This window comes from Myotis yumanensis, unplaced genomic scaffold (genome assembly GCF_028538775.1).
Source record: "Myotis yumanensis isolate MYYU_CA2020_CCGP unplaced genomic scaffold, mMyoYum1.0.hap1 SCAF_9, whole genome shotgun sequence".
In the NCBI taxonomy this organism is placed as follows: Eukaryota; Metazoa; Chordata; class Mammalia; order Chiroptera; family Vespertilionidae; genus Myotis; species Myotis yumanensis.
The window spans coordinates 71,592,709-71,618,271 of NW_027223760.1; the positions used below are offsets into that span (position 1 = coordinate 71,592,709).

Below are 25,563 nucleotides of genomic sequence, written 5' to 3' on the forward strand. Positions count from 1 at the left end.
AATAACTGCCTGATACTGATTTGGTAAAAAAGATAACAGACTAAAATGGAAAAAGAGGTTAAAAAAAAAAAAGAGGGAGATGGGAAAAGAGAAGGCAAACTAACACATTTCCACTAAAATATTAATGATTAACCTAATGCTCATAATTTTACATGAATAAAACTGACATGGTCTTATTACCCAGAATATTTCACATGTACACTTGTTTTTTTTCCCCCTTTTGTAAATGGGTTTTCCTATTCCTAATTAAAAGTCCACACACCAAAAATAAAACTCAGTGCCACTGAAATGCTTTAGGCAGTATCAGGATTTCAAAATATACTTCAATAGTTTGGGTTTTGGGGTTTTATTTGTTTGTTTTTTTGTTTTTTTTAGTGTAAAACAAGTTTTAATTTTTACAAATCCTGACTATGGAAACCAAAGGAATATGAAAAATATAATGGAAAAAGGAATAAAAATTAGTTGCATAAAACACAATAGACTTGTACAGGAATATCCTCTTCATGTTGTTACAATAAGGATTTTTCTAAATTGCTGAAGCTCACAACTTCACCCAATGAGCACTATAAAACTGGCATGAATGTCTAACGAGAGAACAGAATCTACCACAGGCTGTAGCCAAGCCGGCTAATCACTGGGGAGAGCACACAGTACTGAGGTAAACTGAGATGATGATAATGAAACTTACCTTGAGGATTCTTACGTGTGTTACAAAGCCTGGCACCTAGTATCATAGTGAATGCTCAGTGACGTCCCTCCTTCCAGTTTAAAAAGAGCCCAGTGTTTAAGTGCTCAATCAGGCTCTGCCACCAAGTAGATTTGGATTCAAAAGCACGTACCTCCATCATTTTTAACTGCCATATGATTTTGGGAAAATTACTCAAAAACTCTAAGCCTCTATCTCCTCTCCTGTAAAATGGGGTTGATAATTCCTATGTGAGAGGCTGTTGTGAGGATTTAATGAAATAATCCATGGAAGTCGTGTGGTGTCATGCTTGGCACATAAGCCCTCTGTGCTTATTACTAGGCAGGTATGCCTAGCAGAGGACAGTCATCCTAAATATTTGCTGGATGTGTTAATGAGGTATACTAGGTGTGTCCCATCTTAAATAGCCTTTCCATAGCTTTAATCCACCCTTTCTCTCTTACTACCAAGCCTCAACATCTACCTTTTTATCACTAGAGTGTTATTATATGTGGAAATTTAACTTTAACCCATATCTCAGTCTCCCTATCTAGAGAAGTATTCCCAGTTAATCAAGTAGCGACTTCAGAAATGAGCTTACACTGGAATGTCTTCATGGCAGCAAATCTTCATTGCAAAAAGTTCACACTTCAGGGGATCTATATAAAAGCTGTGCACTGAACCTGAAAACCCTCAAGATTAAACTACACAGCTCAAATGAAGTTTATACCCATCTTGTAATGTTAGAAAGAAAAGTTAAAGCTCTAAACCATTTTCTGACTGGTGACTCTGGGATCTCCAAACCAAATCGTTTCAAATAACACATGAAAAGGCTTCCAAAATCATTTTCACATTTTCATCAAACCTTCAGATTTATTTATAGCTCCAGAAGGATTGAAAGGTTCAAGAATGTTCACAAATACTGTGATAATATCATATCCTTCCAAGCCCATGAGTTCCATCTAAGTTACTACCTACTCAACTAGAGACCCAGTGCCTGAAAATCATGCACTCTGGGGGGTCCCTCAGCCTAGCCTGCACCCTCTTGCAGTCAGACATCATTAACGCTGCCATAGAGGTGGGAGAGGCTCCTGCCACTGCCGCTGTGCTTGCCAGCCATAAGCCCAGTGGTGGTCAGTGCGCATCATAGCGACCAGTCGTTCCACCAATGGGTCGATTTACATACAGTAGGTCCTTCAGTTACATCGGAGATCAGAGATCCGTTCCTACGGCACGATGTAACTCGATTTTCGCTGTAAGTTGGAACCCACCTACATAAGCACCTACGTCACTCACATGGAGCACATACATAGCAGTAATGAAGTGAAACAGTAAAAGAATTTTAAAAGAAAGATAACAATTCCTGGCCTTCACTTGTGCTAAATAAATAATAAAAAACATAAAGCAATATGTACATATGTCGAAATGACAAACTTTTTTTTTTAAATAAATAAATGGGAGATGGCGACCTAACCACAAAACGACTTACATCAAGTCCGACGTAACCCAAGGACTATATTAGCCTTTTATTTTATAGGATGCCTTATCAATACCACCCATGGATCTGATTACTCCTACAGTCTCTTTAAGAACTCCAAAAGCTATGCCACTGAGTTCCACTCCACCACAATTCCTCCATAACCCTTGGGGACTTTGGTGTCCATGTTGGTGTGACTTCCAAAAACCCTTGGCTAAGAACAGTGGCCTCCTCAGCACTCCTCGTAGTCTCCTGAACCTCTGATCACTTGAATCATCTACATCATGACCACATGTAGGATGCTGTCACACACACTGCAAATACTTCCCCAAAGTTAGCTGGTTGTTTTTCTATTTTATTCACAGTATCCAGGACCCTATACTTTATTTTTCTGCAATTAAGCCCAGTAATCTTTCCCTTTATGAATTATGTCTTCCTGTTAAGTCTTTTACCTCACCAAAATTTTTAGAATTGTCATCATACTGTCCTCTAATATGCTTTGTAGTTTTATTTTACATGTAAATATTGGATCCTTCCAGAATTTATTTTTGTCTATAAATTGATGAAGACTTCCAGTATGCTTTTCATGGTCACATTTTAAAACCTTATATCCCACCATACCCCCCCCAATTCTCAATTACTCTTCACCACCACTCCTCAGTCCTTCCAAAGCAGCAGTACTTACAACCTTGTAAATATATATTTATTCAAACACCCACTATCTCCATTTCATACATTCAGGCCAATGAGTACCAAAAGAGACCACAGGTCCTTATTTCACAAAGAAAATAAGCAAGTGTAATTTGAGGAGCATATTTAAAATTATGGTTAACTTGATTTTTAGTCATTATTTTGCTTTAATTTCTAAATAATAGTACAAAATAACATAAGGATTTTTTAAATGTTTTTTATGTTTTTATGATTCTCCTGCTAACTCTGGGTCCTTTGCTGGATCCTCTCTTTTCACCAGACCTTCAAATGTTGGTGATTCTTGCATGACCCTCTTTTGACTCACTGACTCATCTATCTACACCCTTGAAACTCAAAACCATAAGGGCAGTGATGACCAATTCTGAGCTTCTAGCCCAATACTCTTCTCTGCACCCCAGAACTATATATCTTTGACCCCACTAGACATTTTCACCTAGAGCAGCGGTTCTCAACCTGTGCGTCACGACCTCTTTGGGGGTCGAACAACACTTTCACAGGGGTCACCTAAGACCATCGGAAAACATATATAATTACATATTGTCTTTGTGATTAATCACTATGCTTTAATTATGTTCAATTTGTAACAATGAAATTGGGGGTCACCACAACATGAGGAACTGTATTAAAGGGTCGCAGCATTAGGAAGGTTAAGAACCACTGACCGCCCTGACCAGTTTGGCTCAGTGAATAGAGCGTCGGCCTGCGGACTCAAGGGTCCCAGGTTCGATTCCGATCAAGGGCATGTACCTTGGTTGCGGGCACATCCCCAGTCGGGGGTGTGCAGGAGGCAGCTTATCAATGTTTCTAACTCTCTATCCCTCTCCCTTCCTCTCTGTAAAAAATCAATAAAATATATTTTTTAAAAAAAAAGAACCACTGACCTAGATGGTCCCTACATGCCTCAAACGCAACGTCTAACTAACACTAACTTCACCAACTTCTCCATATAAGGCAGTGGTTTTCAACCTCCCTAATGCCACGACCCTTTAATACAGTTCCTCATGTTGTGGTGACCCCCAGCCACAAAATTATTTTTGTTGCTACTTCATAACTGTAATTTTGCTACTGTTATGAATCGTAATGTAAATATCTGATATGCAGGATGTATTTTCATTGTTACAAATCGAACATAATTAAAGCATAGTGATTAATCACAAAAACAATATGTAATTATATATGTGTTTTCCGATGGTCTAGGCGACCCCTGTGAAAGGGTCGTTCGACCCCCAAAGGGGTCACGACCCACAGGTTGAGAACCGCTGCTCTAATGCCTCATTTTGTCCTCCTCTCAGTGAACAGCAGCAGCATTGCCCCTCCAAGCCAGGCATTTTTCAAGGATCCTAGACTGATCCCCTTGCTTCATTTGAAACATTATTACTGCCATTCTTCTTATTATTATATTTTATGCTCTGGAAATGCTGAGCCCTACTCTGTGATTCCCCAAACACATCACGTTTTCTCACACTACCAAGTCTTTTCTTACTCAGTTTCCTCTCCCTAGAATGCCATGTCCAGTTTGTTTCCCTTGCACACCCAACTCAATTTCCTCATCTCACCCCAACTGTTACCTCCTCCCTGAAATCTTCCCAGACCAAAAACAGTTCTCCACCTCTGCCTCTCTATGGACCACACACATTACAGAACTACGAAAATATATATGTTACTTATTTGACTGCCCATGAGACCATAGCTTCCTTAAGGACTAGTAGCTGAATTTTCATTTCAATTCACACTTATTTGTTGCTACTTTTATAGTCATCTTAGCCTATTCTAGTCTAGCCAGTGTTAAAGTTACAATCTAGCAGAGTTAGTGTCCTTAAATATGTATTTCCAGGTACAGTTAATCAGAGATTCAAACAACTGCAGAGCTGAAATGATACACGCCATCACTTAGATGAACTACATGAATTTATAAAGAAGAAGTTTAAAGGAGAAAAATAAACTGGTGGCAATAACATTACCTTCTCCAAAAGATTACTGTCTCTGAGACCAATAGCTAATTTTCCAAGGACCTAGTAATCAAAGCAAATTTCAGCCTTCTTTTAAGTCAGTTTCTTAAATGCTATCTATATTCTCGTATCTCCAATAAATTCAAATCATAACTATTAATTGGCTTTCTTAATTAAAATAATTGGTTGGTAACTCTTATTCATTACCTTATATACCAAGAAAGAAAAATCAATTCACTGGGATTTCCCCAGTAAATCTTTTCTATCCAATCTACCTTCATGACAGCTTTATATTCTCATTATACTCTATTTTAATCCTCATCTGAGGATATGTTTTATTGATTCTAGAGAGAGGAAGGACGGGAGGCAACCAATTGATCTCTCTCTCTCTCTCTCTCTCTCTCTCTCTCGTCTGTATGTCTGCCCTTATGCTAGTTCCACACAGTTTTGATAACTAGGTTTGTAGTCTCTCTCCCTTTCTCCCTCCCCCCTCCCTTCCCCCCTCTCTCTCTTTCTCTCTTTTTCTCAAATCAATAAGCATATCCTCTGGTGAGGATTATAAAAAAGATGCAACATTTGACAAAGTTGATGGAAGATACTAAAGAAAGTTTGAATCTCAAGTAAACCCACTGACAAATGAGGATATAGGAGTTAGAAGTTAGTAACTAATGAGAATAATCAATGAGAACAATAATATGCTAAGTGTCTCAAAAATGATAATTATTTTATTATCAAAGACAATGGGGGGATAACACTCTTAAATGGTCTGCAAAAATGTCCTTCATTACAATTGCATTATTACTTAAAAATTATCCAATCATATAATTAGCATAAAAATGTCTGCCAAAAACAATCAACATGATACGTTCTTTGTTCATTCTAAAACTCAGTACATACTTTTCAATTACAACTGAAGCTTACTTCCAGAATCTAATTTTATATTCCCAGATAAAAATCTCAATTTCACTCGCCCTTGCTTAAGAGTAGTCTTTCCCAGTATCAAATTTCCTCCTGCCATAATTCCGAAACAGAACTACTTATGTTCCTGAATACAGTACAGTGTCAGGCGACTACAATGTGTTCACTCCGAAGTCCACAATGGGGCGGAGGTGGGGTGGGGGATTGAAGGAGGAAGAGGTCACCTCAGGCTGCTTATGTTTCCGGTTTAGAGCTTTCCAGGTAGCTGCGGCTGCCACTTTTCAGGAAGTTCATTTACTAGAGGAAATGTTTTCCTTCTGTCACCTTTTAAACCATTATTCTGAATGCAATTTATTACCCAAAAGAAACACTAGTTTTTTTTAAAAAAGTTTTGTTGCCGTGGCCGGTGTGACTAAATTGGTTGGGCGCTGTCCTGTGCAGCAGAGGGTTACCAGTTTGGTTCCCAGGTCAGGGCACATGCCCAGGCTGTGGGCTCCTTCCGTAGTGGGGGGCATGCAGGAGGCAGCCAATTAATGTTTTGCTCTCACATCGATGTTTCTCTCCTTTCCTCTCTAAAAATCACAAAAACTAGTCTTTAAAAAAAACACAAAAGGTTTGTTACTGATTCTCAAATTCTAGCAAAAAGTGGGTCAATCCCCTCGAATTGGGACTCCCGTTCTTACCCACCCCGCTGGAAGCCAGCCAACAAGAAGGCAGAGAAAAAAAGAGACAGTTGTTTAGGCCCAAGACCCCAGCTCACCCATCCTATCACCATAGGGAGCATGTGAAAACTTTACAGTTCATCATACAGTATTGCCATAGTTTTCTTATTTTGATGTTGAAAAAGTTCAGAAACAACTAAATTCAAAAATGCACTGAAGTATGAAAATACGAATGTTTAAATAAGTTCCTAATTTCATTAGCCTCACATCACTGCCCTCTATTAGCAATGAAATGTAATGAAACTAATCCCTGAAAACTGTGTACAGGTTTCTCACCACAGCAGAGTGTCATTAATAGTTAATCCAGCCACTGAACAGAACAAAGGCGCTCTTACCCAGACTGTGGGGGAGACAGCAAAGTGACACAAGTTCTTAGATAACCGAGCTGCTGTTACACTCAGGGTGAGATCCAATGCTCTACTCGTCAGGAGGCCAAGTTTTAAAGCTATCTCTGTTTTACACTTACGAAATAAATGCCACTTGTGTATTTTCTGAAACAATATATGAATTTTAGAAATCACATCACAGAATATTTAGCAAAGGGAAGTATTTTAACAATTCTAACTTAAGATGATTTTTCATACTAGATGTTAATATACAACTGAAATACTTGGCTCTCTACTATTGTGACTGACAATTTCATGAATTAAGACGTTTTAATTTCATGTATAATTCTGGCATATAAAAGACTGAGTTTGCCCTAACCGGTTTGGGTCAGTGGATAGAGCGTCAGCCTGTGGACTGAAGGGTCCCAGGTTCGATTCCGGTCAAGGGCATGTACCTTGGTTGCGGGCACATCCCCAGTTGGGGGTGTGCAGGAGGCAGCTGGTCAATGTTTCTCTCTCATCAATGTTTCTAACTCTCTATCCCTCTCCCTTCCTCTCTGTAAAAAAAAAAAAAAAAAAAAAAAAAAAAATCAATAAAGAATTCGAGGAGCCAAGATGGCGGCGTAGGTAAACACCAGAGACCGCTGCCGCAAACAACCATTTCAAAAATACAACTAAAAGACTGAACGGACATCACCCAGAACCACAGGAAGGCTGGCTGAAGAGAGACTCTACAACTAGAAGGAAAGAGAACAGCAAATCGAGGCTCAGAGGCGGCGCAGTGTGGAAAATACAAAGGTACCGAGGTGCGCGCGCAAAGCGGGCTGGTGGCTGAGGGCGCGGTTGTCGTTTTCTGTCGGGAGTGAGTCTCAGACTCTGGGCTCCAGATCCGGGCGAGTCTCTAGGGACCCAGACTCAAACGGGAGAAGCGGGATTATCCGGCATCAGTTGGAACCTGAGGGCAGCTTTCTCTCCGAGGTTTGCAGCGGCTGCCGGGGTTCTAAGAAGCAGAGCCTCTGGGAACGGGACTGAGCGTGGCCATAACTGCTCCCTCCGCCCGCCCTGTTGATCCCGCCCCGCCCAAAGCCTGCGCACAGCCATTTGCCGATCGCCTCAGGCAAAGGCTGGATTAGCACCTCCCCAGAAGGCAGACGTTTTCCATACAGCTGATTCCTATAGCCAGTCGGCCTGGGGGTCAAATCCCTCTAGTGTTAACTACAACAATTAAGGCTTGGCTAGAACAAGACTGCGCACAGAGACCACAAGGGGGTGCACCAAGAAAGCATAAAAGATGCGGAGACAAAAAAACATGACAGAAATGGAGGATATGGAGCTAAGAATCGCAATTTTGAGGGCTTGCCATAAATTTGTGCAGAGCCTCACGAAAACTAATGAGACCCTCGATGCTACGATAAAGAAATTAGAAAGTAAGCATACACGGACTGAAATAAAGAATATTATACCCAATAGCAGACCAGAGGAGCACAATAATCAAACCAAAGATTCGACAAAAAACACCCAATTGGAAAAGCAAAATGAAAAAAGAATCCGAAAGTGTGAAGATAGTGTAAGGAGCCTCTGGGACAGCTTTAAGCAGTCTAATATCAGAGTCATTGGAGTGCCAGAAGATGAGAGACAGCAAGATATTGAAAACCTATTTCAAGAAATAATGGCAGAAAACTTCCCCCACCTGGAGAAAGAAATGGACTTACAGGTCCAAGAAGCGCAGAGAACCCCAAACAAAAGGAATCCAAAGAGGACCACACCAAGACACATCATCATTAAAATGCCAAGAGCAAAAGACAAAGAGAAAATCTTAAAAGCAGCAAGAGAAAGAAACTCAGTTACCTACAAGGGAATACCCATACGACTGTCAGCTGATTTCTCAACAGAAACTTTGCAGGCCAGAAGGGAATGGCAAGAAATATTCAAAGTGCTGAATACCAAGAACCTACAACCAAGATTACTTTATCCAGCAAAGCTATCATTCAGAATTGAAGGTCAGATAAAGAGCTTCACAGATAAGGAAAAGCTAAAGGAGTTCATCACCGCCAAACCAGTATTATATGAAATGCTGAAAGGTATCCTTTAAGAAGAGGAAGAAGAAGAAAAAGGTAAAGATACAAACTATGAACAACAAACATGCATCTATCAACAAATGAATCTAAGAATCAAGTGAATAAATAACCTGATGTACAGAATGAACTGGTGATTATAATAGAATCAGGGACATAGAAAGGGAATAGACTGACTATTCTTGGGGGAAAAAGGGGTGTGGGAGATGCGGGAAGTGACTGGACAAAAATCATGCACCTATGGATGAAGACAGTGGGTGGGGAGTGAGGGTGGAGGGTGGGGTGGGAGCTGGAAGGAGGGGAGTTATGGGGGGAAAAAAGAGGAACAAATGTAATAATCTGAACAATAAAGATTTAATTTAAAAAAAAAAAAATCAATAAAGTGTATATATAAAAGATTGAGTTCACCTAGGCCAGTGGTCCTCAACCTTCCTAATGCTGTGACCCTTTAATACAGTTCCTCATGTTGTGGTGACCCCCAACTTCATTGTTACAAATTGAACATAATTAAAGCATAGTGATTAATCACAAAAACAATATGTAATTATATATGTGTTTTCCGATGGTCTTAGGCGAACCCTGTGAAAGGGTCGTTCGACCCCCAAAGGGGTCGCAACCCACAGGTTGAGAAGCGCTGACCTAGGCAATGAATGAATGCCTCCTTTCCATTTAGTAAGCCAAGGCCCACCACTCCACCATCTTAAAAGAAACTTCAGTATGTTAAGAAGTGGCAAAATTATTATGCAAGGTTTATTCACACATATAACAATCCATATCAAAATATGTGGGTATAAGGAGGAATTAATGTCCCTAATTCCCACTTCACATTAACTTTCAAACTGAAGAACTGAAACTGAGGTGATATACTCCAATTTTTCCGCCCTTCTACATTCCCTCAGTCTAACAGGTACTAAGCTAGGTGATACCTGAGCAGGGGGAAGAGTGTCACAAAAATATGTAAGACAAAATCCCTTCCCTCAGAGAGTTCACATTTAACATTTAGCTTGAAACATCAGGCTTATTTAAGTCCTTTAAATGAGTGAGTTCATTTAATATTCACAACAACTGGAGAAAATGGGCATTTAATTTCCGTTTTACATGTGCGGAAACTGAAGGTTTGAAAGTTTAAGAAATTTGCTCAAGGTTCCAGAGCTAAACAATTCCATTTACAATTGCATTTTTTTTAAGTAAAATAAAATAGGAATAAATTTATTTGGTTAGGAATAAATTTAACCAAAGTGAGAGACTGCCAAAACCGGTTTGACTCAGTGGACAGAGCATTGGCCTGCGGACTGAAAGGTCCCAGGTTCGATTCCGGTCAAGGGCATGTACCTGGGTTGCGGGCACATCCCCAGTAGGAGATGTGCAGGAGGCAGCTGATCGATGTTTCTAACTCTCTATCTCTCTCCCTTCCTCTCTGTAAAAAATCAATACAATATATTTAAAAAAAAAAGATTCAAAGTGAGAGATTTACACAATTGCAAGAAATTAAAGAGCTAAATAAATGGAAAGACATCTGTGCTTATGGATTGGAAGACTTACTATAATTAAGATGGCAATACTCCCCCCACCAAACTGCCTTTTTTGTAGAAATGGGCAAACTGCCCTAAAATTCATATGGAAATGCAAGGGACCCTGAGTAGCCAAAACAAAACAAAATTGGAGGACTCACACATCTCAATTTCAAAACTTCTAAAAGCTAGTTACCAAAACCATGTGGAACTGGCATAAGGACAAACATACAGATCAACAGAATAGAATTCGAGTCCATAAGCTCACATTGCAATCAACTGATTTTCAACAAGAGTGCCAAAGCCATTCAATGAGAAAAGACCAATCTCTCAAAATATGTTGCTAAATAACTGCACATACATTCATGTGCAAACAAGCACTAAATACAAAAATTAACCCAAATGGATCAAAAACCTAACTATAAAGGTTAAAATTATAATTCTTGAAAGGAAATATGGCTGTAAATCTTTATGATTTTGGATTACACTAGAGTTTCTTAAATATAAAACCAAAAGCACAAGGAACAAAAGAATAGATAAACTGAACATCATAAAAATTTAAAACTTTAGTACATTAAAGGATACTGTCAAGAAAAAAGACAAATCACAGGATGGGAGTAAATATTTGCAAAACCATCTGATAAAGGACTAGCATCCAGAGTATATAAATAACTTTTACAACTTGAGTAAAAAACCCAACAAACCAATTTAGAAATGAGCAAAGGATTTAAATAGATATTTTTCCAAAGAAATACAAATGGCCATGAAAAGATACTCCTGCACATGAAATGATACTCAACATTATTTGTTACTAGGGGCCCAGTGCATGAATTCATGCACCTTGAAAGAAACTGTGGGCCCCGATGCTGTGGTGGGCACAAGAGCTGGTCTTGTCCCATCCTCCCCACCCCGCCCAGCCCCTCCCACCGCAGCCCTTGGTCCCATCTGCCAGCAGCCCTGCTCATACCCACTGATGACACAGAGTGATTAGGGCCGGCGACAGCAGCAGGAGTGAGCGGGGCTGGCGCCAGCAACAGGTATGAACAGTGGCTGCTGCCCCGATCGCCCCTCAGGAGCAGGGGGAGGTGGAGAAGCCCTCAGGGTGATCGGGTCTGGCAGCCGCCGCCGCTCACACTCGCTGTCGGAAACAAATCAAGACTGGTGCCGGGTGCCGTCAGCGGGTGTGAGCAGCGGCTCCTGCGCTGGCTGTGGGTGCTAGCAGGACCAATGCAGCTCTGGCGCCAGCTGCGGGTGCGAGCAGTGCCGTCAGCGGGTGTGAGTGGCGGCGGCTGCCAGCCCCAATCCCCCCTCAGGAGCAGGGGAAGATGGAGAAGCCCTGGGGGGCAATTGGGGCCAGCAGCCAACACTCCCACCCACTGATGGCCCCGAGTGATCAGGGCTGGTGCCAGGCGCTGGCAGCAGGTGCAAGCGGTGGCTCTGGCACCAGCAGCGGGTGTGAGCGGTAGCTCTGGTGTTGGCAGGGGGTGTGAGCGGCAGTTCTGGTGCCAGCAGTGGATGTGAGCGGCAGCTCTGGCGCCGGCCGTGGGTTCGAGCGGGGCCAGTGATGGCAGGATGTGCGAGCGCTGGGAGGGACTGTGGCGCAAGAGAGCAAAGAATTTTCAGTAACCACCAGAGGCTCACCCCTATGACAGTGACAGGTGCCCCATCTTGGTATGGCGCCCCCCGCTCACCTGCTCCACCATCCTGCCACAGCCAGCACCCACCATGTTCTGCACTCTGCCACCTGCTGCCAATGCCTGCCATGTTCCGTGCGCACCCCATGGTGGTCTGCGCATGTCATAGCGACCGGTTGTTCAATTGTTCCGCCATTCAGTCTATTTGCATTTTAGGGTTTTATATAGAGAGACTAGGGAAATGAAAATCAAAACAATGAAATACCACTTTTTACCTACCAGCATGGCTATAATCAAAAGTACATTAACAAGTGCTGCCAAGGATATGGAGGATTTTGAACCTTCATGCATTGCTGGTGGAAATGTCAAATGGTACCACTGCTTTGGAAAACAGTCTGGCAGTTCTTGGGTGATGGAAATGTTCAGGAACTGATAATGGGGATGTTTTTACAACATTATAAATATGCTAAAAGCCACTGAATTGTACACTTTAAAATGGGTAAACTGGTGACTTAAGTGATTATTTCCATTAAAAAATAAAAATAAAAAAGATTCCAGAGCTAGTCAGTGGCTGAGCCGGGATGAGAACCCAGGCAGTCTAGCTTCCAAAGCCCAGCTCCACAGCTATGCTGCAAAGCCTGCAAGGAAGAAGTAATCAGTCCATCTGGAGAAAGGAAATGGTCAGAGAAAGCATCTGGGCTTGGTTACAAGGGTTAGGAGGACTTTGCCAAGTGAAGAAATGCCCCACTCCAAACAGGAAAATGGCACAAGCTATAGAGAACACTATCATGTGGGCCACCCAAGCTGTTTTGGTGACTGGCAGGAATGAGGTAGGTACCAACAGAAAAGGAAGCCAGAGATACTGGCAGGGTCTGTTCCTGGAGCATCTACATGCCACACAAGTCCTGGTTTACAGAGTAGAAATATGACCAACTATTCAGCCAAAGCTGAAATAAGAGATTCAGCAGGTGAATGGAATTTAAAAGCAAATTTTTTAAATGTTTTATCATGCTGAGGAGGAAATATTAAACTTCATGGAGCTATTTATAAGGCTCATTAATTCTCCACAATTCATTTTGTGTCTGTACACCCACACAGTATTTATCCCCTCAGGAACTTTGCCAATTATCACTTCTTTCATTTATAAATCCTAAAAGTCTCATTTCAAGCATCAGTCATCCCTTATTTCTATAAAAATCTCTAACAGCAGCAAGCAATAGTAAAGTCTACTTTCAAGGCTTTGTTGCTTTATAAAATGTTATGAAGTACAGCAAACACTTTAGCAAAAACTGACTGAAGCTACTTTATTCTTGTCTTGCTGTCTGTGAATTTTCCCACCAATTACATAAACATGAAATGTGAACTAGTTCTCCATTTAATATGCAACAATCAAAACATAGTAATATGCAACAATCAACATACAAGGCCTTAAACATAGCAAGGACATACAAAAAATATCTTAGCTTTCTTTGTTATATCAAAGTGATCTTGAATCAATACTCCAGAGCACAAGTTCTTTATCCATATCATCTTTAAACATGCATTAAGTTGCTGGTTTCTGGTCACTTAGAAAACATTTTAAGCATGAAATAATGCCTAAAGATTAAGACATTAGGAATAATAATAATTCTATTTGTAATAAATAGCAACAACAATAACAGCTAACATTTCATACCAATTACAAATGTGTCAGGCATTCTTCTATTTGCTTTATATATAACTCTCTTAATACTCCCATGTCCCTATAAGATAAATACTATTATTATCACCATTTTACAGACAGGAAAACTGAGTTACAGAAAGGCTACACAACTTGCCATGATTCATAGAACCACTATGGTAAAAAGGGAATCCGAACTCAGACAGCCTATGCATAGGGTCTGGGCCATCAACCATTATGACCTATGCATGTCTGATTTAAATTTTTTTTTAAGAGAGGGGTTGGGGGATAGAGAAAGATAAACACTGATTTGTTTGTTGTTCCACTTATTTATGCATTCACTGGTTGATTCTTGTATGTGCCCTGACCAGGGATCGAATGAACCCACAACCTTGGCATTTGGAGATAATGCTCTAACCAACTGAGCTACCTGGCCAGGGCTATGGGTGTCTGATTTAGAATGCTCTCAAATTTTTCCATAAATAAAGAACTTAAACACTCATTTATATTAATACTAGAGGCCCAGTGCACAAAAATTTGAGCACTCGTGGGGGGTGGGGAGGGTCCCTCAGCCCAGCCTGTGCCCTCTCAAAGTCTGGGACCCCTCAGGGGATGACCATCTGCTGGCTGAGGCCTGCTCCCCAGGGGATTGGGCCTAAGCTGGCAATCAGACATCCCTCTGGCAGCCCGGCAGCCCTCGGGGGATGTCCACTTGCCATCGAGAAGCAGACCTAAGCTGCAGTCAGACATCCTTAGCGCTGCTGAGGAGGCAGGAGAGGCTCCCACCACCACCGCTGTACTGGCAGCCATCAGCCTGGCTTGTGGCTGAGCAGAGCTCCTCCATGTGGGAGCTCACTGACCACCAGAGGGCAGCTCCTGCATTGAGCGTCTAACCCCTGGTGGTCAGTGTGTGTCATAGTGACCAGTCATTCCCAGTCTTTCTGCTGTTAGGGTCAGTTTGCATATTACCCATTTACTATATAGGATAGAGGCCTGGTGCACGGGTGGGGGCCGGCTGGTTTGCCCTGAAGGGTGTCCCGGATTAGGGTGGGGGTCCCGCTTGGGTGCCTGGCCAGCCTGGGTGAGGGGCTGATGGCTGTTTTCAGGCTACCCACACCCCCTTCAGGGTGGGTGTCCCCACTGGGGTGCCTGGCCAGCCTGGATGAGGGGCTAAGGGCTGTTTTCAGGCTGCCCGCAACTCCTTCAGGGTGGGGGTTCCCACTGGGGTGCCTGGCCAGCCTGGATGAGGGGCTGAGGGCTGTTTTCAGGCAGGCCAAGCCTGCAACTGAAGCTCCCAGTCTCTCCTTTTTTTCTTTTTTTTTTTTTTATTCTGGGATTTATTTACCTTTTGTAATTGAAACTTTGTTGCGGCTCCAGCTCCGAGGCTGTCTGGCTGAAAGCAGGTATCTGGGGTTTGTTTAGCTTCTATAATTGAAACATAGTTGCATTTCAGAGCTGTTGCTTTCAGGCTCAGAGTCGGGCCTGTGGCAGGCGGGGAACCTTGGCTTCCTCCATCGCTGGGGCAACCAAGCCTCATGTTCACTTCAGCTGCGTGGCTGCCAGCCGCCATCTTGATTGGCAGTTAATTTGCATATCACCCAGATTAGCCAATGGGAAGCGTAGTGGAGGTATGGTTAATTACCATGTTTGTCTATTATTAGATTAGATAGGATTTCTAAAAGTTATAATATAATCCTACAAATTGAGTCCTATTCAGACTTCATGTTTACAATATTGCTGTCCCCTCTCCCTAAAAATATCTTTCTTCCTCTCTATCAACCTTAAAACAAATATTTATTACACCTATACACTGTGCTGAGTGCTTGGGGGAGGAGAGGAATCAAAAGTCATTAACTTAAAAAGAAAGTCATTAACTTACATTAAGTGTCTAGAGAAAATGAAATTATTTTGCTATATCTGACTACATTTTACAGAATAAGTTAGGTGCCGGACCGGTACTGAGCAATTTGGGCATGCTAAGAAAATCTCAGGATGTGTCTCTTGTATTTAATTTTCATCTTCCTACCAAAGGCCATTTGTACTGATTCAGAGACATACTATATCACTATCTTGAGGTGATAATGCGAAAAAGTCCCAGAGGTAATTCTGATGTACAAGCCAGTATTGAGAATCACTGGTTTTACACTTGGCCCCTGTTCTCCCAATATAACTAAAATGACAATATTTCAAACACATAATTCATTTCACAAGCACAATTAATTAGCCAATAATGCCAAATAATATTCTATTTATTGACTTCAATATAGGGAATACTAGATAGTTACAATCCAGTAATTCCACTTCTTCCAAATCTAAGCCAGAAAAACAGTCACATGTGTCCTAGGAGAATCACACAAAGATGCTCATCACAATGCTGTATGCAACAGCAAATAATGGATAACAACCCAATAGTTAAATCAACTATGGTAATTCATAATACACAACATTTGAAAAGAATGAGGTAGATCTATCTACATATTCTGACTGATCTCCAAAACTAAGAAAAAACTGCAACTTGCATTATCCACACAATATACTATTTTTGTTATATACATTTTCATAGGTACATTCACATATATACACATACATACACAGACACACACACATAAGTAAAAAATAAAGTTGGGGGGTAAAAAACTCCAAAATAACTGGAAAAAGGTCGTCCTTATTTCTGGAGATAGGGCGTGGAATGAAGAATGGTAGTCAGGGGGGATTTACCTTTATATGAACCTATATTTTTTATAGGTGTTAGTTGTGTAATTAAAAGTAATTTTCTTAAATAAAGTTGTGTTACCAAAGGACACGCCATTTAAAACAAATCCCTTTTGTGGTTAAGCAGCTTTTAAATGGACACTGCAAAAAGACTGCCATCACACCATTTTATAAATAGCCTCTAAAATGCCGATTTTCACTTTCAAATAAAATTCACAGTTTAATCAAGGTCAACGCAATGTTCTGTTGGAATTTTGAGAGGGTTATACAGAAAAAGGGAAAAAAAGAATAGCTAAGTTCTTCTGACACTGTTCTATCATAAGAAAGGGAATGTAAGGGAGGTGGTAAAACTGGCATTTAAAACTAGCTTTAAAAACTAAATTCAGTCTGCCCCTTTCAATTGCATCATGAGTAGGCTCTTAGAACAAAATAAAATAGCTGAAATAAATTGGTGGACTTGGAAAAAAAACACCTACACGTATTAATTTAGCAGCCCAAAAGTGATTAAGTCTCAACTAATGGATGGAGTGTGCTTAATAACGATAGGCAAATGCTGTAGAAAGAGAATCCCATAGATGGAGTTTAAGATAAAAATTACATTTTGTAAACAGTGCGTGCCATCAGAATATTAGGGTTCTTTCGTTAGATCCTACAGAGCAGAAAGACATGTACTCAAGAAACTAGCATCAGCCCTGGCGAGTAACTCAGTTTGTTAAGAGTGTCATCCTGAAATGCCAAGGTTATGGGGTTTGATCTCTGGTCAGGGCACATACAAGAAGTGACCAATGAATTATATATAAATATGTGTAACAACAGAGCAATCTCTCTCTCTCTCTTCCCCTCCCTCTCTTCTTCCCTACCCTCTGTCTCTCTAAAAAAAAAGTCAATAAATAAAAACTTTTTTAAATCATTTAAAAAGAATCAACCAATGAATCCATATGTAAGTAAAACAACAAATCAGTGTTTCTCTCCCTTCCTCCCTCTCTCTTATTTCAATTTTTTTTTTAATTTTTAAAGAAGCTAGCATCAAATGCCAGGGCAATTACATAGCAAGAAACACTTCCCACAAAAGAACCACAGCAATAAAGAGGTAAGTATAAAACGGCTCAAGAAATCAGAGCTTTCAGAAATTCTAGTCTTGCTTAAAAAAAAAAACGAAAAACTTCCTTCCAGTCATATCATTACCTATTTTAATAACAAAATGGTCCCTCGATTTATACTGAAATATACAAGCCTTTAACTCATCTGTAGTACCCAACATTTTCTTTTTCTAAGACTAACTGCCTAAAATTTGGAGTGAGACTACAAGAACATCGTGGGGGAGGGGAGTTATTTGGACTGATACTCTATTGAGTTAGAGAGTCAGGTTCCATTTTATTATTCTTTAAACTTACATTCATATTTAATGCATTGTGTACACAATATATTTCATAATTTTAAAATATATTTTAAACCAGAAGAATAACTGAGGGAGATGCCAGGACAAAAATGGAACACTGTTTATGCTAACATGATTTCCAATACTCTCACCACATGGTCTCTTCATTTCCTCCTCTAAACTACAGGTAAACTTTAGCTACCAGGACTTCAAGGAATGAGTAATTCTGGACAGTCAAGTATGTGTTCATGACAGTTGAAAGATGACTGGCCTCAAGCATTCACACTTGAATAGAAAGTAATGTAAGCATAATATGAAGTTTCTTGGCTACTTCTATTTTCTCAGTGCCTCTGAACGGTAGCTGAAGGTCTGCTTCTGCACAAAGGGTTCCAGATTACAACTGTTTTTTGCTTGGTATTAGCTTTCTGTTTGTCCCTTAGTCAGCCATATGTCTCTATATTGAGCACAACCAATTGACTCATTCTAACCAACTAAGGAAATTATAAACAGATAGTTTCCTACACTGTACATAAAGTTTTCCTTAAACTATAACACTTGAATGTTTATGAGTCTTACATCAAGGTTTATATATAGAGTTCTAGTCCTGCCCGGCCGGTGTTGCTCAGTAGTTGATCATCAACCTATGAACCAGGAGGTCACGGTACAATTCCAGGTAAGGGCACATGCCTGGGTTGCAGGCTCAATCCCCCATGGGGGGAGCAGGAGGCAGCGGATCAATGTTATGCTCTCACATCTTTCAAATCAATGTTTCTCTCTCCCTCTTCCTTCCTCACTCTCTAAAAATCAATTTAAAAAACACACATATTGTTTTAAAGAGTTCCTGTGGTCTTCTCATCAAAGATTGTGGTGAAGAGATATTCATACTGAAATTTTCTTCCTCTGAAGGCTCCTATTGCTTGTGAAGTTTGAAACAAGAGAAATGCTATGCTTGTATCTTTGTCCATTTTTAAATTCCTTCTTACTATGGCTTTTGACTATAGTTTTGTCTTTCAGCAAATTATTACTTTTTAAAAACTTAGTGCTGTTAATGCCGAAACCGGTTTGGCTCAGTGGATAGAGCGTTGGCCTGCGGACTGAAAGGTCCCAGGTTCGATTCCGGTCAGGGGCATGTACCTGGGTTGCGGGCACATCCCCAGTGGGGGATGTGCAGGAGGCAGCTGATCGATGTTTCTCTCTCATCGATGTTTCTAACTCTCTATTTCTCTCCCTTCTTCTCTGTAAAAAAAAAATCAATAAAATATATTAAAAAAATAAAATAAAAACTTAGTGCTGTCAATAATCTTAAATAATTCTTCCCTAATTCCAGACCTACACTGTCCAGTAGTCACTAGTCATATTCAGCTCCTTAGCACTTGAAACAGGCACTCCAGAGACAGGGCTAGAACAAAATTAGAATGAAAAATATTTCATTAATATTTTCATACAGATTATATTTTTATAGGCTACTATTTTTTATATACTGAGCTAAATATATTATTATATTTATGAGATATTCAGCTGTAAAAAAAGAATGAAATTCTGACACATGCTACAACATGAATGAACCTTGAAAACATGATATGTGAAATAAGCCAGACACGAAAGGATAAATATTGTCTAATTCCACTTAGATGAAGTACCTAGAATAAGCAAGTTGATAAAGACAGAAAACAGAACAGAGGTTACCAGGGCTGGGAAGGGCAAATGGGAGTCACAGTTCAGGTTCTAAGGTGAAGGAGCCTCTGTAACGTAGTGAGAGACTGCAAAAATTACCTCAAATCTGCACTATCCTATCTAATAAAAGCCTGATATGCTAAGTGTCTGGTTGTCTGGTCGTCCAGTCAGGCATTCAACCAAAGAAAACGTAATATGCTAATGATATGCTAAGGCCGCTCAACTGCTCGCTATAACATGCACTGACCACCAGGAAGCAAACAATCCTACCAGTAGGTTAGCTTGCTGCTGGGCTCCGGCCAATTGGGACTGAGCGAGACAGGCCAGACCCGTCCTGGAGCCCTCCCTGGCTGGCCAACCTCCCGCGTCTCTCCCCGGCACCAATTGCGCATCAGTGGGGTCCCTCAGCCTGGCCTGCGCCCTCTCACAATCCAGGACCCCTCAGGGGATGTCGGAGAGCTGGTTTCGGCCCAATCCCGCAGGCCAGGCCGAGGGACCCCACTGGTGCACAAAATTTGTGCACAGGGCCTATAGTATACAGATAAACACTGCTAGTAAATCACCTCTAAGGAACACTACCCAATTTAACCACACAAGGAGAAAAGTCAAGTATATCAGGCTTAAAAGACAAATCTTATTTTTTCTTACTAAAGAATGAATCTGAAGATGACAACACTCTATACCTCACAGTCATTTCTGCCAACCATTCCACAAGTGCTTTTTAACAAGCATCTTCAAAATATTCTACCGAGCACAATAAGCTTTGTGCTGAGAGCACTTCCCTGTATAAAAGAAACAATTTCACAAAAGTATCATAGTACACAGAAAGCAAACAAGTTGACGGTTTTTCTTATTTAGAACATTCAGTCCTCTAAATTTACCAAGGATTTCAAATCTCAGTTTATAACCACCCCACCACCCCACCCCACTTCTAATTTAAGAGATACATTTAGTTTTGTCTCATATTTCTTGTCAATGAAACAGTTTTGTACTTCTGAACATAAAAGAGGGTATGTTGTAACAAATGATTTCCAATTAGTTTGTGAGTCTTCAAAAGACTGATTCCACATGTATCAAGCATATTTACTAAAAATCAAGCACCCAATAAATATAAGACAGAGGAATTACAGGGAAACAAGAGAGAGGGGAAAAAATATGTAAGTCCAATGGCATTAAAAGAAGCAAAAAAATCTAGTCTCAGGAAGCCAAAGGAGAAGCACATCATAGTCATTCTTGTATTTAAACATTTAAGGAAGGCTTGTGAAGTTATTCCCTGATGCAGAAGAATAGTAATAGCCACTCACACTGATATTGAGCTCACTGTATGCTACCTGCTGTGGAGGCTTTCCATTTATTAACTCATTTAATCCAAAACCCTCCATGGAGTCAGTATTGTCATTATCACCCCTTGTTCTTTGATAAGAAAACAGAGGCACAGAGAGTTAAATAATGTTCCCTGAGGTCGCACAGTCCTTGGCTGTGCACTCCTAGAAAAGGCTGGGCATTCTTTGAGCACCTATATGTGGCCTAGGGATGTAAACGTAAATAAAAGGACATAGACTAATACAGGAAATGGCAACATACTCAACTTACTAATGCAAGCTGAACAGTGTAAAAACAAAGTAAGTCCAGTATATAATGGCAGGAGAAGGGACTCAGCAGCTAACAGCGAGGCAGGGTGGTAGTTACTCTGAGCAACAGTTACCCAAGCAGAGAATAACATTCTAGGAAGAGGAAATACCACAGCAATATGCAAAGATGTGAAAACATAAGGCTGTTCAGGAAAGGGGGGGGGGGGGGGGGGGCGCGGACTCTCTTTTGACCACTTTATATTCATGGAAGACACTTTTGCATGCTAGCATTTTTGGCAGAATGTTTCAGGGAACGAAAAAGCTAAAAAGCCCACTAAACAAGAAAGAACAAAACTCAATCCATTATACTGCAATATAATGGCCTTTAGGATACTGTGCTCGGCATAAGCTGCCAACTCCCAGCCTAGAAGAGGTGGCCCTTGGCCACCTCACTCCACACCAGCCCAGCAGGAGAGAGAGGAGGCACAGGCCCATCCCCAACATAGCCTGTTTCCTCCTGGAGGCCATCTCCTGGCCTCCATCACACTGATCTCTCGCCAAGAGAACCAGCAACAGTGCCTTTCAGCTTGAACAGCTTACCCACCTTCCGTATCACCAGCACCACTAATCTGCCCTAATTCCCCAGCCCCTCCCCTGACCCTCAGACACCCCACCACAGTGCCACTGGAACTTAATCATTAGCAAATCCCTACATCCAGTGTCAGTCTGCAAAAGGGCTGTTCTTGCCCTAATTGGACAGGCTGCCCAAGGACAGGACTTCTCCCGCAGGCCGTGGGAACAGGGGCCCTTGTCCCTTTAACGTCCCTCATTCAGCAGGGCCTGGATAGAGGGGGGCTACTATGCTCATGTCCTCACAGTCTCCCTTTCCCATTCTTTTTTTTTTAATATATTTTATTGATTTTTTACAGAGAGAAAGGGAGAGGGATAGAGAGTTAGAAACATCCATCAGCTGCCTCCTGCACACTCCCCACTGGGGAGGTGCCCGCAACCCAGGTACATGCCCCTGACCAGCATCGAACCCGGGACCCTTGAGTCCGCAGGCCAATGCTCTATCCACTGAGCCAAACCGGTTAGGGATCCCTTTCCCATTCTCAAGACTGATAAGAGGGTTCCTGAAGGAAAGCCGGATACTTCCCAAGTAAAGTTCAAGGTCCCCATAACTCTCCATTTCAACTAAAGGCTTCATCCGTCTCAATGGCTTAAGGAACATTTTTTCCACCTACATAATTTTTATAAATGAAATATGTCCCGTATAGCTCACAGATAGGATTCAGTATAAAACTTCTATTTTAAGAATTTCACAGTTTATTAACCTTTTTGAAAAAAAAATGCATTGGTGAGTTAACTTTTCAGAAATTAGGAATAAAGGATAATAAACTTAAGTCAATTGCTGTCTGGATGAAACTCTGTATTTATCACAGCAAAGCTTCACATTTGTTGTTTACAACTCTTTAACTCAAACACTACCACTTTCTTCTATCATATCCCTAACTTTGGAAAAAACCTCACCTATTCCTCTGCCCACAACCCAAAACATACTCCCACAGTTTCTGCCCGGGAGCTGGTCCAGTGATAGTATGCTAAAGAATCACAGATTTTTAGAGTTGAAGAAGACCTCAGAGGTTATCTGATCCTGTCCATCACATCTATATTTGCAAAGATCCATCTTTCCTTACCTTCTACCTGCCACAGCCCTTGATGGCAAGGTCCTCCTCAAACACAATAAATGCCCTTGATTCGGCAGGCACCCAATGAAAGTTGCTATAAAGATTAATGGGTAATTCTCAGTCATCATTCTTCCTAAATTCCGTAGCATCTGACACACACCATTCTCCTCTGGCTCTTATTCCTCCTTTCACGTCTTCTCTCAATAATCTCTGAAATCCTAAAACTTCAGGGAAAGTAAAAAAACATGGCACCCAGCACTGGACTGGGAGTCCTAAAGCCTGGGTCCAATCCCAAGCCCCTGTTAGCTTCGTAAAGTGTGGGAAATATGCTGAAACCTGTTTAAGCCTGTTTTCTGACCTTTAAAACTTGAGATTTGGTGCCGTGATATTCTATAGTTTTTCTATTTAACTAAATCTTAATGTTTCTTTCTGATATTACCCTTTATTTCCTCAATTTTTAAGGCTGACCCAAAAACTTGAAACCTAAAAAAACACTACAGCTAATAATTTACTTCTAGTTAAGAAAAATTGGCACGTTTTGATTACTGTAAAGAGGAGCTTTTTAAACTTTTGTTATACTGCACCATGGCACAGAGAGATATAATGGTCCCCTCATCCTACAAGAAGTATAACCCATTTTGATATAATGTTTTCCAAGAATGTGAGTTGCCTAAATGGCTTAGCTTAATATATTCATAAATTTCACGCAATCCTTCATATTAACATTTATTTCCACTGAGCTTTTATTTTTATTTAATATTTTTTATTGATTTTTCACAGAGAGGAAGGGAGAGAGATAGAGAGTTAGAAACATCGATGAGAGAGGAACATCGATCAGCTGCCTCCTGCACACCTCCTACTAGGGATGTGCCCGCAACCAAGATACATGCCCTTGGCCGGAATCGACCCCGGGATCCTTCAGTCCGCAAGCCGATGCTCTATCCACTGAGCCAAACCGGCTAGGGCTCCACTGAGCTTTTAAGAGTTTGTGTGTGGCGGAGAGTTTATTGTGAGACTTGCTGATAATAACCTGGAGCTCAGTTAGTAAACGCTTGCATATCAACAGGCAGTGATGGGCCATAGGAAACTCGTGGTCTGGACCAACCCCTTTCCCACAAGATCTAACAATTCCTGGAACTCTCCTCAGAGAACAATTTCTGTTTGCTCTAGTTATAAGTGGAATACCTAGCCCACAACAAGGGGACCTTTTTTAAAATATCCACAGTGTAGAATAATGGAGTGTTTGGGGAGAATCCTCTGTGTGAAGAGCTGGAGGTGCAGGGATCCACTCCTCTCCAACACTCACACTTCCAAGGAAAGCCTATATCACATTCCCCAAGGAATGAACTCAGTAGCAGATAACCTAAGCTACTCCCATCTGAATAAGTCTTAGAATACTACACAAACATTTATACATATCTAAAATACTTCAAAAGTAAAAATGGCCGAAACTGGTTTGGCTCAGTGGATAGAGCGTCGGCCTGAGGACTGAAAGGTCCCAGGTTCGATTCCGGTCAAGGGCATATACCTGGGTTGCAGGCACATCCCCAGTGGGGGATGTGCAGGAGGCAGCTGATCAATGTTTCTAACTATCTCTCTCCCTTCCTCTCTATAAAAAAATCAATAAAAATATTTTTTTTAAAAAGTAAAAATGATCACTTCTTCAAGCCACTAGTTATATGAGGATACCATCATAAAGGAAAGCCCTGGCCAGTGTGGCTCAGTTGGCTGAGTGTCATCCCAGGCACTGAAAGGTCGCCAGTTTGATTCCAGGTCAGGGTACATACCCAGGAGGTTTTGGGCTTGATCCCTAGTGGAGCATGTGTGGGAGGCAACCAATCGATGTTTCTCTCTCATATCAATGTTCCCCCCCCCCTCTCTCTCTCTCCTCTTTCCTCTCTCTCTAAAAATCAATAAAAACATAATTTTTAAAAAGAAATAAGAGAAACTCTGTGTTTCAACCTAACTTAAATGTAAAAATTAAGTTAAGAGACAAAAATAGTAGAATACAAACTAATAGTAATCTTTTAAATGTGACTTTTATAGTTACATCTTACATCATTACTAGGACAAGTTAATGTTTCAACACAAACAGAAATGTGACTATAAAATGTAACTAAGTTTTCAGGAATCGTTTATGAAAACAAAAGAACAGGCACAGGAAGAATGTGCTGTGACTTTTTCAAGTGCAACACTATTTTCAAGGTCAAAATACAATCGCGGAGGAGATGAATGCATGTATAAGCACCATGTCGATGTAAAATTTTAAATGATCTTATTTTGTGGTATTAAATACACAAGTGAAATATAATGGAAATAAAGAGGGGGAGCTCTTAGTTTGTACATTACTACATAAAATTTGTAAAAAAAGTATGACTGATTACAGCACTATGTACTAAAAAAATCCTCAAACTTAGAGCCAGAAAATTGAGATTTAAACTGACTCCTTAGTATCTGATTCCTTAAAGCAGCGGTTCTCAACCTGTGGGTCGTGACCCCTTTGGGGGTCAAACGACCCTTTCACAGGGGTCGCCTAAGACCATCGGAAAACACATATATAATTACATATTGTTTCTGTGATTAATCACTATGCTTTAATTATGTTCAATTTGTAACAATGAAAATACATCCTGCATATCAGGTATTTACATTAGGATTCATAACAGTAGCAAAATTATAGTTATGGAGTAGGAACGAAAATAATTTTATGGTTGGGGTCACCACAACATGAAGAACTGTATTAAAGGGTCGCGGCATTAGGAAGGTTGAGAACCACTGCCTTAAAGTAACTGTCTCATCTTCCATAAGTCTGTCTCCTCATCTATAAAGTGCTGTTAAATAATAACTTGATTCATCCAACTGAATGATTATG

At 40.8% G+C, this 25,563-nt stretch overlaps 1 protein-coding gene across 5 annotated transcripts in view; it reads right to left on the bottom strand.

Annotated features, from left to right (window-relative positions):
• The window catches only part of SRPK2 (SRSF protein kinase 2), a 227,159-nt gene that overhangs the window by 136,644 nt on the left and 64,952 nt on the right, over positions 1-25,563 (bottom strand). The window lies entirely within an intron of this gene.